Below are 14,374 nucleotides of genomic sequence, written 5' to 3'. Positions count from 1 at the left end.
CAACAAATCTGTACAATTTTGCTCTTGGCATTTGGGTCTAGATGTGTGTGGGGGGTTGGGTGTAGGCGTGTGTGTCTTATATGGGGTTAGAGAACTTGAATAACCTGGTATCTGGGTCTAAACTAAGATTCCAGATGACAATCTGTGAGCTAGCTTCTGTGTCACTACATTGTCATATCAAACACTCCATATTCATTAAATATGTGAAGGATATTATTAACACTGGATCCACTCAACTAGTCTTGTAACCCTTGTGAAGTCACATGATTTAAAAGTATCCATTCATTCAACTAATTCAACCATTGTCTCATTTTTGGGATTTTTGCAGGTACACTGAATATCAACAAAATACAACTGCTGGTGCTGGACTCCTTCATGTAGCAGAAATATGATAACAGAAATCATGAAGTGAAGCTGTATGACCCAACACATACCATAACTAGAAGTAGTAATAGAAGAGAGAATCCCTCCTGAACCCCATCAGTGGATACAGCCTTTCACTGTTGTAGAGAACCAATATACTTCCATGCCTTTCTCAAGCTCTGGTAAACCCGCTACATGTACATCACTGTTGCCTGTTCAAAAGATGATCAAGATTGAAGAGGAGGTCAAGACAAAAAGAAACTGAGGTAAGACATACCTAGAAAACATCGGTTTCGACATTGTTCTAAAACATCTGTTATGTTGGGTTATATATACAAAGGGTATATAAAAAGGTATGAAAAGTGTTCTTGACACCCCTGGCGATCGAAAAAAGGGAAAAGAGAAAGGAAGAGAGAAGGGAGGAGGGAGGAGGGGTGTGGTACAAGGGGTTAGAGTATGAGTGTCTCTCACTTCACCATGAGAGCGAGGGGATAAAAACTACAATAAGTTTGTAATTTGGGCCGCTATATTGTTGGCCTACAATAATGTTGGCCAGGCGCATTCGTGAATCCAGGGTCTGCGATGACACAATCACCCTAAGTGTTATATGCTCATGGAATTGCTGCCCATGCAGTGATAACCTGTGTAGCTACCGGTCCGTAATTATGTGGTTGGCATGCGAGGGGGTCAAAGGTTGAATCCGGGGGTGCCAAGTGACTTCTTTGTTCATCTTCTCTCCTTTTTCGTATCTTCTTTAACTTATCAAAAGTGTTAGGGTTTTAAAATGCCAAATTGCATAAAGTGCATTTATCTTGGTAAAGCCATTCTGTCAGTAGATCTGTGAGGCGTCCCATTGGAAATTCCTTTTTTTTTTTTCATCTCAAACTTAAACATGAATCTTAAAAATATAATAATTCCATCCTTTCTATATGTAAGCCTTAATCATTATGAGTGCTAGGGCAACTCCTCTCATGCCTGAAAAAACCTCCTTGGCTGGATCAAAATAACGGGACAAAAGTAACCAAATTTATAGTTGTAAAACGCCTTTGGCACAATTTCAGCATTTAAAATTGCAATTTTTTTGCGCGTTTCATGCACATTTGTCCTGTTAATGTTCTTTTTATTAGTAGCAGATCAGTGGAAGATTTGGAAATTTTGATCACTGACTCGGTGAGTCTGGTTCATCTCCAAATTTTAACATTGAAATAGCAAACTTTCGTGCACTACGCACACACTTTTTCAAATTTTCGTGTGCTTTTTTCCTGGTAAGTGGGACAGCTTGGAAAAAACCTGGGTTGTTGTGGGGGAGGGATGTCTTCAATCCAATTAGCCAGGGTGGCAATTATGTTGCCATGCACAGGTGCCAGCAAAAGGTAAATCGGGCCATACCAGCAAAATTTATTTCTGAACACCCCTGATGTTACACTGTGTAACATGAAAGCAGCATTTAAGGTGGTTATGTTATCAAATGTACTTATACATAAATGTTAATATGTTATTAGTAAATCACAATCACACACAGGGACCGAGCTTGCTTAGTATTAAATACTAACTAATCTTTGCAATAGAAAACGCAAAATTATATGATGCATTACTTCCAAATTTCCTGTAATACTTAGTTTCACTTGTCATGTCTAGTTAGATTAAAACTATTATTTGAAATTACAGGTTTAATTTCCTCAGGCAGGCAATCCCAGTATTGATGAAGATGACAATCTATAAAAAGATGACAAAGATGACTGGCTTGATACGGCAGAGTATGATGCAGCAGTGAACAACACAGCATTCAACAACTGTGGCCAATGCGTGTTTTTGTTATAGCACTCTACATGCAGTTAACCAATAGATACACTAAAGGCAATTGACTTTAAGGTATGTAAAAATGTTCATAGAAGATGTTGTTGTTGAAAACAAACAAGTTGTTTAATTGTGTACTCATAACTAAGCCAATGATGCATGTTCTTTACGTGTGCAATAATTATGAGCCATGGGTCGTTAAAATTGGGGATCTTTAGGCAGGCTGAGAGGGGTTTCTGGCAGGCCCAATATAGGGGGTATAACATAACAGCCTTTGTATCTGGGCTTGAGATTGGAATTCCAATTTCCTTTCTCACAAAGTAAGGGCTAAGAGTAAAATTGTACAAAATTGTGTTCGGGAGTGGCCTTCTGTCCTTCCTCTTGCACTATTTTTTTCCATTTCTTGCTTTGTTTATCAAAGCTATTGTAGAAGAATGGGGGTTCCGAGCGGTCGGCGCGTGGGCTGGTTATTTAAAACCAGATTTAAATTGAGGCAAAAATAAACATTACAAATATTTACACTCTAGAAATTGGCTAGTTTTAGCGTGGTTTTACACCAAAACATTTTCGTGCACATAGACAAATATTAAAACAAAGATAAATCCAAAATGTAAACAGGGTCATCTGAAGTGAAATTTTGGATCACTTCAAAGCTGCAAAACTATTTTGAACAGACATTAAGATAAACCAACAAAACAAACCTTTTCTTCCCACAAACAAAACGAAAGTATATATCCCAAGTTCATATCAACAATAAAAGCAATTTATAGTCCGATTTTTCAGTCAAAAGTCAGTATAAAAATGAATTCGGTATATTTTATAGTTCAGCATGTTATCTCTGGCATATATTTATAGTGGCGAAGATGAAAATCGTGAAACAAATGTCCTCCAGACCGGAATAGAGTTTTTAGATTCTGATGATACACGTGGTGGTTCACGTTCACGATGATAGTCATTTGCAGAGGAAATCTTGCACAGAGAACGAGAGGAGATGGGCATCCCAGATGGTGGAGTTGAAATGTCCAAACTCAGTGGTAGTGATGATTCCATGGTCCTACCTGTACACTTGTCAACAGCTGTGGTGGATGAAGTGATTGGAGCTTCAAGTTCAACTGTTGAATTAGATATTGAAAGTTTTGTATTGCACATTGATGAATCATTTGGTGAAACAGTTTTAGCGGTCGTTTACAACCATTTACATGTTTGCCATCAAGACCAGTTACATTCACTGCTTCCGGAGTCCGTCCCAAAATATTGACAATATCAAACATGACTATTTCTCCCTGTCCGACACTAGCACGTTGGTGTTTTGGGTTCGGTTTAGAAATTCCGATTTGTGTATAAACACATCTTGTCCATTATCTGTCCTGGTAATGAATCCATAGCCTTTGGTGACATTATACCATTTCACAGCTCCTTCAACATTTCTTGCAGTTGGTACTGGTGTATTATCAGATGGCATAGAAATAATAGGAGTCACAATATCATGCACTATCTTTGCATTCCTGCATTTACAAGGCCGATGATGCACAAGTTGATTTTCCAGTTCTTTAACTTTGCTTTCCAGTTGCTGTAATCTCTTTAATAAAGTCTCCATTGTAAAAACTGATGGTGATATAAAACGATACTACTTGGTGATAAAATGAAGAATAATACAGATGACACAGAGCTATTTGTTGACAACAATATATTTATTTTATATGAAAAGTCCTCAAATGCAAAGTGGTGGAGGTGGTCTAGCAAGGAACTGGCATGTTGGAGACCAGAGCTAGACTGACAAACATACCAGGTCAAAAACAAAGGGAGCATTATGCTAATTATTAAATCTCTACTACGAATTTAATTATCACCAAAGCACACAAAAACCATAAGCCCTGAGTGGCATTGACCTTGTTAAAGAGATGGGTGACCTATGCAAATAAGAGCAACATGATACTAGAAAGTGGAAAGGTCAACTCACATTACATAATCAGTCACCAGGCAGAGAGCATGAGATAGGCACATGTCTTAAAGCATGACTGGGGTAAAATTGATGTAAACAAACCTTGACTGAACTTGGAACAACTCATGCATTTTTGGGGAAAGAAACACAAATAATTTGCAATACAAGTAAACTTCCAAAATGAAAACAACATTTGTCACTTCCAACACATTTATGAGGAAGTATACCTTAATAAAAAAAAAACACACAAAATAATAGATAAACTAAGATCAAGTGATGACCTTAATAAAAGTTTCTAAATTTAGAAATGTTGTCACTTTGTAGAACATTTTAAAGTCCTACCATAATCATGTCTTTCAAAATGACATATCCAAACAACAAAACTAATAAACTTTCAAAATATCAAAACAAAACAATGCATAATCAAATTCTGCTGATTGCTATTAATTAAATAAATTGGTTGTGTACACAATTAGATCACTATTTTTAATAATCCTCAACCAAAAACAATCATAAACCTTTCAGCCAAACAAAATAATATTAATTAGTGACCAAAGTTGATGACCTTACAATTTACAGTAAGTAGCATACTACCAAAAAACTTTTCAGGGCACATAACACTATAATAACATAAAAATAATACACATTAAGAAACAGCTGATCGTTAACAATGCGGGTTTTACATGATTGCAGAAATGATGGATTGGACACCATGCGAAAAGATAAATAAACAAGAAAATTTGGAAAGCTCAAGACATGTCCTTTAGCAGCCCTATTAATTTTGCGGGAAGAGATCATAAAGATTTTTCAGGCAAACCACACAGAAAATGACCAAGTTTAATGATTGGCGGAGCATACTTCTCCCTAAACACAGGCTAGTCCTCTTTAAAAATCATACTGCAGTCACACTCATGCAGTTCCTTTAATTCGTTATCTAAATTAACCGTCAAAATTCTGTGCGAAAAAATACCCTATATTGTCTTAATTACTCAGCCCAAATTTTGTTACACTATCTAGGCTAGCATGGTAGGTAAAATATACTGATAAAAAGAATACATTGTTTAATATTGCTTTTTTCTTTTCAATCTTTCATTTAGGGCGTACAGGCATCTTTCCACACCTATTGCTAAGGCATCAAAATAAAGGAGTTTGCTACACACCTCAACAGTGTTCAAGAAGACTGATGACCTAAGGAGCATCTCTCTCTTTACTATATAAAAGTTCATATCTTACAATAACAGAGAGAAAGCATCACAAGAAATGACGGTGTAGTACTAGAGGAGTCGATGATTTCAAATACCTAGGAGATCTTCCAAAAATAAGCCACAAGATCAGTAGAAGTGAGGAGCCGCATTAAAAATGGTTCATTGGATACCCAAGCATGGGAGGCAGAAACCTGGAAGACCCACTATAACCTATGTAGACATTCTGAATGATGGCGCTCGATTGGAAGCAGCAGACTTCAGGATAGCAATGGAGAACAAAAGTTTGAGGACACCACTCGAAATAAGTCAAGTAAGTAAGTTAAGGGATCTGGAATGGCGTTTTGAGCGTTTGAAAGTATTTCTTATGGGTCATGAGAGCACATCAGACATATCGAATTGCATTCTAAATACGAAGAATGTCTTTCTGATATCAAATAATTTTCTTTTTTTTTAAATTCACGATATAATACAAATTAATTTTATAACAAATTATAAAAATTTGATATTTTTCACATTTTTGATATATAAGAGTCCTCGAAGTAAATTTTATAAATGTAATGATATATTCTTAAAGTGTATGTAGCTGGGAGGAAAAGCCGATGATCAATTGAAAATTTTGACCTTTCATATTGAAGAAAACAAGTTGTTTAATTGTGTACTCATAACTAAGCCAATGATGCATGTTCTTTACGTGTACAATAATTATGAGCCATGGGTCGTTAAAATTGGGGATCTTTAGGCAGGCTGAGAGGGGTTTCTGGCAGGCCCATAGGGGGTATAACACCACAGCCTTTGCATCTGGGCTTGAGATTGGAATACCAATTTCCTTTCTCACGAAGTAAGGGCTAAGAGTAAAATTGTACAAAATTGTGTTCGGGAGTGGCCTTCTCTCCTTCCTCTTGCACTATTTTTTCCATTTCTTGCTTTGTTTATCAAAGCTATCTGGGCCAGCATGGTAGGTAGAAATATACTGATAAAAAGAATACATTGTTTGATATTGCTTTTTTCTTTCAATCTTTCATTTAGGGCCTACAGGCATCTTTCCACACCTTTTGCTAAGGCATCAAAATAAAGGAGTTTGCTACACACCTCAACAGTGTTCAAGAAGACTGATGACCTAAGGAGCATGATAGTCCCAATGCTCTCTCTTTACTATATAAATGGACAAAACCGGATGAGGTAAAAAGCATAATCATTTGTCTTATATTTTGCAGACCAAAAATGCTTGCAGAAATATTACTAATCTTTCTTTGATTGTATTTTGATTCAAAGTATTTCAGTCAATTTGAAGATGAACAAACACAAGGGTGTGTATCTGTAAATAGGAATCTCCTGATATGACTTTCCAGACAAAACTTAAAATGGGAAACTTTAAATTCAGGAAATACATTTGAAAAGGCTTAAAAACAAAGAATTGCTTAATTTTTAGTAGTAACAATTTGCTTAATGTTTAGTCGTAATATATGCCTGGACATTGGATTGTATCAAAACTGAGTAGGATCTGGCTTTGACTGAGCTTTCCAAATGTTTTGGGCTAGGGTGATCTAGTCGGCATTTTATCTATGAACTCTTATAGGACTCTGTGTTAATGTTTAGTCGTAATATAGGCCTGGACATTGGATTGTATCAAAAATGAGTAGGATCTGGCTTTGACTGAGCTTTTCAAATGTTTTGGGCTAGGGTGATCTAGTCGGCATTTTATCTATGAAATCTTGTAGGACTCTGGATTAATGTTTAGTCGTAATATAGGCCTGGACATTGGATTGTATCAAAAATGAGTAGGATCTGGCTTTGACTGAGCTTTTCAAATGTTTTGGGCTAGCTAGATCTAGTTGGCATTTTATTTATGAAATCTTATAGGACTCTGGGTTAATGTTTAGTCGTAATATAGGCCTGGACATTGGATTGTATCAAAAATGAGTAGGATCTGGCTTTGACTGAGCTAAATGTTTCGGGCTAGGGTGATCTAGTCGGCATTTTATCTATGAAATCTTTAGAGTTGGGCGACTAAGTTGCCAATAGTCGTTAGTCGCGACTATTACTGATAGTCGCGACTACGACTATTGAAAACCAAAAGTCGACTAATGCAAGTATATTTTTGTGTTAAAAATTACTTTAAAAGTGCCAGTTATTTGTAAAAAAACCAACCAAATACTAACATATAAACTGCGAAAAATGTGAAAAAATGTTAGTCATTGTCTTACCAATAGTAACACTAACCAACAAGTAATCATAAAGTCCATAAATCTTCATTAAATTGGTGTTATTGACTTGTTGTCGAACTACTTTCCCACAAGATAAAAGCCGTCAAAAAACTCAAATTACTTCGAACTGTCGAACATCTCATTATGATTATAATTTATGCAGCAATAACAGGTGTAGCAGCATCATGGCGTGCATGTACAGACCCAGGTTGGGTGTTTGTACCAACTACTGAAGGTATGAGATTATTTTAACTTTGGAAAGAAACAGCGAGAACTTCCGAGAAGTGTTTTCCAAAAGGGAAAATTTAGGAAAATATTATTAGATTAGAAGTACTTTCCACATAATTTCAAAAAGCTATGCTTATTGTAGTAACAGAATATTTAGAAAGCAACAGGAAAATAAACAAATTAGCTGACAAACAGTCGTAATGTTGCAATGCCACCCCTGTAGCGACAAATGCAGTAGTCTAGATGAGGTCATGTGACGTAGGTCGGAGGTGAAAGTTAATCGTACATGCACGATGCAACACGTTCATGCAGCATACCATGGAAAATATGCACTGCCGTGCGGCATGTTTACATATTTTCATGCACAGCAAAACATGGAAACGAGCGAAGATCGCTATTGGAATATTGAAGGTTTGAGAAATTATATGAAGTTTCTTGTGCTGTTGCTGGAAAGTGGCAAGTGAATTTAATTGAACAGAAAAGTTAGGCCTATATTACAGCATTTTACAGTCAAATATTTGCATCGCAAACGTGCGATACAGTGTAGCAATTTGTATCGCAACAGTGCCTGTTTGTACAGCAAACTGTGATGCGATGCCGGCAATCATGGGTCCTGTAATCATGCATTATAAATTACTAAATTGCCACCAATCTTTCACCCGATTTTTCAGTCCAATTTTAACCACAGATAGTCGCGACTATAGTCGTAGTCGCGACTATTTGCTGTCGACTAGGAAAAAAGTGATAGTCGCCCAACTCTAGAAATCTTATAAGACTCTATGGGTTTTCTATGCATCAGAAGTCTAAACTAACTTCTAGACAATATCATCCTCTGAAATATATTCCAGTCCATGAGAGTATCATCAAATGTGTAACTTAATGTTTAATCTGTATTCACATATAAATATTTGTGTTTTCATCATCATAGCCATTTTTCTTAAATTGATGTCGCTTTTGCAATTTTTATTGAGTATTTGTTAGATTAGATTTAGATTCTCCTGACCCTTATCTTGCAGAAAGTGTATGCTTTGAAGTGCTGGGAGGCTTAACAGTTTATGGGGAAGTATACAGATGTGCCTTTGATTTGATATGACCATGTCATTCCAATAAATCTAATAAGATTTTAAAAGTTGAATGAAAAGATATATTCAAATGGTAAAACTTTTGACAATTGCTTTTTGTCAAAAATGAGCAGCAGGTCTTAAACAAATTTTAATGTTCTTTTCTATGTAGACTGTGGAGGTAAATGTGGAAACTTTGCACTGAGAATGGCTATTGATGGAAGCGAAGAGGAGCTAGGATTCCACCTGGAAGCGAGGTGAAGCAAGAGAGTTGTACCGGTGGTGGTGACAGACTTTGATTTTGCTGACGACATTGCACTGTTGTCTGAGGAAAACAACAAGAACTGCTTCACAGAGTTGAGACTTCAGCTGCAATAGTGGGCCTGAAGATGAATGGAAGTAAAACAAAAGTTCATGTCTTACAATAACAAGAGAGAAAGCATCACAACAAATGACGGTGTAGTACAGGGTCGATGATTTCAAATACCTAAGCGCAAGTAACATATGACAAATGCAGACCTATTAGAGATCTTCCAAGTAACATATGACAAATGCAGACCTATTGGAGATCTTCCAAAAATAAGCCACAAGATGAAGATCAGGGAAAAGAAGAATCCGGTTTGCTGGCCATTGTTCTAGAAGTCGGGAGCCCGCATCAAAAATGGTTCAATGGATACCCAAGCATGGGAGGCGGAAACCTGGAAGACCCACTCTTAACCTATGTAAACATTCTGAAAGATGACACTCGATTGGAAGCAGCAGAATTCAGGACAGCAAAGCCATCACAGTTTGAGGACACCACTCGAAAATAAGTCAAGTAAGTAAGTCAAGTGGAAGATATTTACAAAATCTTTCACAGGAGGTTTGGATTTTAAATGTAATAGCAACACTTGTACGATACAAATTAGCAAATGATTAGCATGGCTGTGACGCTTCAAAATGATCATTTTCATTTGCATTTCATAGAGAATTGCACGGAAAACCTCAAATTTGAGAAATGAAATTGTGCAGGGAAAGGAAAATTTTGTGGTGAGCGAATAGCAAGTTTTGCACATAGCTTCCTCATCCATGGAGAAATATGGAGAAAGCCTGTATGTACCTCGAGCAAACTTTGGAATGTTTACATATTTACATACTCAGTGGCAACAACACATAATTATATTGGAATCATCAGCCTGTCTTGTATTAAATGTACTTCTACTATGGCTACTGACAAGCTTTGTATTTTTTTGCCTTGCAGCATTCTTTCTACCAGAGAAATTTCATAGGTTCTGGATCGAAGAACTGCAACATTGGCATCTTTCTGTTAGGCGGTATCCATTAACCTTGATCATTTGTTTGAATGATTTGTGGAATTCCTGGTGAGATAGTCTTTGCAACTTTTTCAATTCAGGCTTTTTAGGCTTAGAATCTATAAGATTCTTTCCTATTTTTGTGTCAAAGTGGAAGATTTTGGAAATATCTTCCACAAGGGGAATATAATTTCAAATGCCAGAAACATGTACATTAGCAGCTCTATTTGAAACTCATCCTCCTTCAGTGGAAGATTAAGGTTAAATCTTTCTCACAGGGTGTATGAAATCCAAATGGAGCTCCTGCCGAATGTGTTCATTCCATTTGAAATTCATATCCCCTGCGGAAGATATTTGCAAAATCTAACACAGGGGTGATGTGGATTTGGATAAAGGTTGCTTTCCAAGTGACTAACATGCAAACCATACCTAATACATAGTACATGCATAAACTTGCATAATATATTCAATTTAGCGCTGATGGAGTAAAATATATAAATTCTAAATCATTACATCCAAACTAAAATCAGAACACTGTGCTTTGATACAATTCTAATTTGTTGAAATATCCAACAAATCAGTTAATGAGGCAAGTGATAATTTATAAATTAAAGAGAAACACAATATCTTCCCCAGTCCCTTTAAATAAAAAACAAAACCCACAAGAATCATGCAGTTGTTTTTCAAGTCCAAGCAATATTTTAATATTTACTTTCTATTATTCAATACATAAAAACATTTGTAAATAAAGTGAAAAAATGCAGTAATGCAGTAATGCATCGATCTAGTGATATGTGTAATTTGTCATTGCTATCAGCAGTAGATAGCAAAAATACTGAAAATTATACCATGTCAATTAGCTGTTTGCAAAGTCAAAATAGTTTTAAAATGGAAACAAAGCAGTCTTATTATAGCAATAAGTATCCAAATGTATGATATATGATAGAAAATAAAAATTGTTGATGTCTGCACACTTGTAAACTGGAATATCCTGATACCTTCCAAGTAAACATAATTAAATGGAAAAGGTGACATGATTCTAAAAGCAATGCATTAGAAAAGGCTAAAAGACAAACTATTTGGGCTTGATTTTAATTTTAATTTTAATCCTTAAACAAATGTTAACAGGATCTGACTTTTCATAATGATTTGACCAAGCTTTTAATATGTGTTTTATTTCAGAGATGTGTGGCCTTTTTTCAGCAGTTTTCTGCAAAATTTTCGGGACCTTCTCTATAATGCATAAGTTGTCTTCATCTGACCTTTATCATTGCAGAAAGTGAAATGTTCCAAAGTGCTGAGAAGCTAAGTCGGTCATTGTATGGGTTATTTAGGGGTAGTCGCAGTCATTGTACTGATGAACCCTGCGCCATTTGTAGGCAGCAAACGTGGTTCCGACATATTCTAATAACGGCGGAATAAATGTAAAGCGCTTTGAGGCTGTTTACGGCATAAAGCGCTATATAAATATCTACATTTTATTTGAGTCAATGCACAAGGTTATACATGAAGATATTAAACAATACGAAATAAAAAGGTGAGACTGCATGGGGGAAATGCAAATATTTAGGCACTCATTTGGATACATCAGATGATATAAAGAGGAGAAAGAGACTGGCCATAGCAGCAAATCACAAACTAATTTTTTAATTTAAAGAAAATATCAATAGTCATGAAAACATGTGTCTTCTCTGCTTTCAAATGAAGCAGTTCTCTTTATAATAGTGAGCTATGACACTAAACCAGTAAGCAAAACAAGAACACCAAAGTGATTTGAACATCAAATGAAACTATCCGAAGAAACACCAGCAAAACAACTTAAGAAAAAAATGAGTTGTCGCTGACAAAAATTAATTTGGATCAAACATTGAACAACCAGCTGATATGGGTCGGCCTATAGCAGACCACAAAAATGTTGAAATTTTGACCTCGGATTTAACTACCTGAATACAGCTGCTCTGTTAAATGACAATTTGATTCATATGGTTGTGTGCTTAAATGCAACTTGTAACTTCAATTTTATACCACATTTGCTACCAGAAGTTCAAAATTGACAAAGATTGATACCCTTGATACCTTCCAAGCAAACAAGAATTTTAACAAGAAGAGTCCTTAAAAAGGACAACGTTCCGCTATGGCCTACTGGTATTGAAAATAAATCAAAATCTACTCTTTCTTGACTCATGGAAACGATTAACATTGATATAATTTAGCTGAACTACTTGCATGGGGTGTAGAAACACGCAATAAAGCAGTTGTTAAATGGCATGTTGTGGGACCGGTGCACTGGCGTAACAAACAAGTGGTAGAATCCATTAGTTGCTGTGACAACGTACCTAGCCCAGTTCGGACAACGACCTTATGAACTTGAGGAGATCTTTTTAGCTGAATGCATATGAGTAGAGAGAACCAGAGTGAGAACTGTCTATGCTGAATGCTGGCTTAGAATTAGTAGAATTAAATTTGATATATTCTGTGGAAGACTTGAAATCTTGTGTGGAACTTTCAAGAATTATCTTATAGTGAACGGTGTTAATGAAACCATATGGTTTAAATGATTTACAAAATAAAGTATTTTAGAATATTTACTTCAATCTTCATTCACAAAAATACTGTAGTGCATGTAGGCCTATGCAGTTTACTATGCTTGTGGACTCAATTTCCTTGGTGAGCTCCCACCAAAGGGCAGTGCACTCACTGTTCATTTTAATAGGGCAAGTTCGTGAAAGTAAATACACATAAATCATTACCAGTTTATAAATTTAGCCGAATATCTGCAAGGTAAAGTTACAAAATTCAAATGGTAAAAAATATTAGTTGGCTTTGGGTATGAGAGTATTGTATTTCTGTCATTACTTTGCTGTCACATCCCAAGATCCAATAACGTTAATACAGATTAAGAGTCAATGAACTGAGAACTCGGCCATTGTGATGTAAAACAGCAGAACCAATGAGATGCCTTCTTACATACTAAACTGAGGTGATTGTCTCTGCTACATCTCCTGGCCTCCATGCACTTTCATGACTATTAAACCAAGCAACTATTTGACAACCTAGTGTACGAGAGGCAGCATTTTACCTCTTTACAGTCTCTTTCTCATACATATAATTCACGCTTCAAGCAAGTTTTACAAACAGGATATGATGAGAACTGGTACTGGGTGTTTTGATCAATCTGAGCATATCGTTCCTGCGGAACAAAAATGAAAAAGTGGCAAGATTCTTAAATACATTAAAAAAGGCTAAAAACAGAAAATATATGGCCTTGATTATTAATCCTTATACAAATATAAAAATTTGACTAAGCTTTTAAAATGCGTTTTATTTCAGAGATGCCTGGCTTATAGGGTGATTTACATTGTAGTCAGCAATTTTCTGCAAACTTCTAGGTTTTTCTATCATGCATAAGGTGCCTTAATCATTGCAAAAAGTGGAAAGTGAAAAGTTCTGAAGTGCTGAGAAGCTCTGAAGTTAATCATTGTAAGAGTTGTCAGTACACAAGGTTGAACAATACAAAATAAAAAGGAATGGTAAGACTGCATGGAAAAATGCAAATATTTAGGCACTCATCTGGACACCAGATGATATAAAGAGGAGAAAGAGACTGGCCATGGCAGCAAATGGAGTGACATAAACAAACCAAGAGACCAAGGTGGTTGGAACATCTGATGAGACTACCCAAAAGATCAAGTCAAATCAAGTTTTGATTGACCAAAACTAAGGAACGTTCATAAATACCTTGGTGGGGGGGCTGGAAAATTTGTAGGGGGGGGGCCAAACAAAGTTTTGACCTTCCAAAAAGGGGGGGTCAAAAAGTTTTTGACATGGCAAAAGGGGGGGTCAAGAAAGTTTTGACACCCATAAAGGGGGGGTCCAAAAGTTAAATACAAATTTGTACGCTACGGCAGCACATTGTCTAATAAAGCTCTTTTAATCCCGATCATAGGCGTAAATAGAGTAAAATACAAAATGTTTGCACTTTACGCTCGCAGTAAAGCATTTTTTTAAAGCTCCGGTATATATGTATGTAAAGCAACTGCAATTGTTTTTCGTCTGTGCCGCAAAATGTCATCCCCCACACCAAGAAAGCTGGATACACCCCTGATACATCCATGCAATAACTTTTGAGACCTTATTTGAAAGCAATTTATTTATATTTTATGATGTCCTGACAATTTAGGCCTAATAAGGCCTGTAAGAGTGACACTGATAAATGATTAATTTATTGCGGATCTGTTTGCTTGAATTTGTAACAAGGTTGAAACTGTATAAGTTTAATCCA

At 36.1% G+C, this 14,374-nt stretch overlaps 1 long non-coding RNA gene across 3 annotated transcripts; it reads left to right on the top strand.

Moving 5' to 3' along the window:
• The first annotated feature begins 1,988 nt into the window (after positions 1-1,988).
• LOC140158620 (uncharacterized) lies at positions 1,989-13,807 on the top strand. Of its 3 annotated transcripts, XR_011859806.1 has the most exons (8): positions 1,989-2,235; positions 5,200-5,617; positions 6,334-6,486; positions 8,973-9,617; positions 10,041-10,161; positions 11,275-11,629; positions 13,423-13,622; positions 13,674-13,807. It is a non-coding gene; the product is annotated as an uncharacterized lncRNA (long non-coding RNA). The 3 variants fall into 3 exon arrangements; XR_011859805.1 differs by having other exon boundaries at positions 1,992-2,235; positions 13,423-13,807; XR_011859807.1 differs by lacking the exon at positions 5,200-5,617 and having other exon boundaries at positions 1,998-2,235; positions 13,423-13,807.
• Positions 13,808-14,374: the final 567 nt, after the last annotated feature.

This window comes from Amphiura filiformis, chromosome 8 (assembly GCF_039555335.1).
Source record: "Amphiura filiformis chromosome 8, Afil_fr2py, whole genome shotgun sequence".
Classification (NCBI taxonomy): domain Eukaryota; kingdom Metazoa; phylum Echinodermata; class Ophiuroidea; order Amphilepidida; family Amphiuridae; genus Amphiura; species Amphiura filiformis.
The sequence above is the reverse complement of the archived record's forward strand: the minus strand, read 5'-3'. Positions and strand labels throughout refer to the sequence as shown.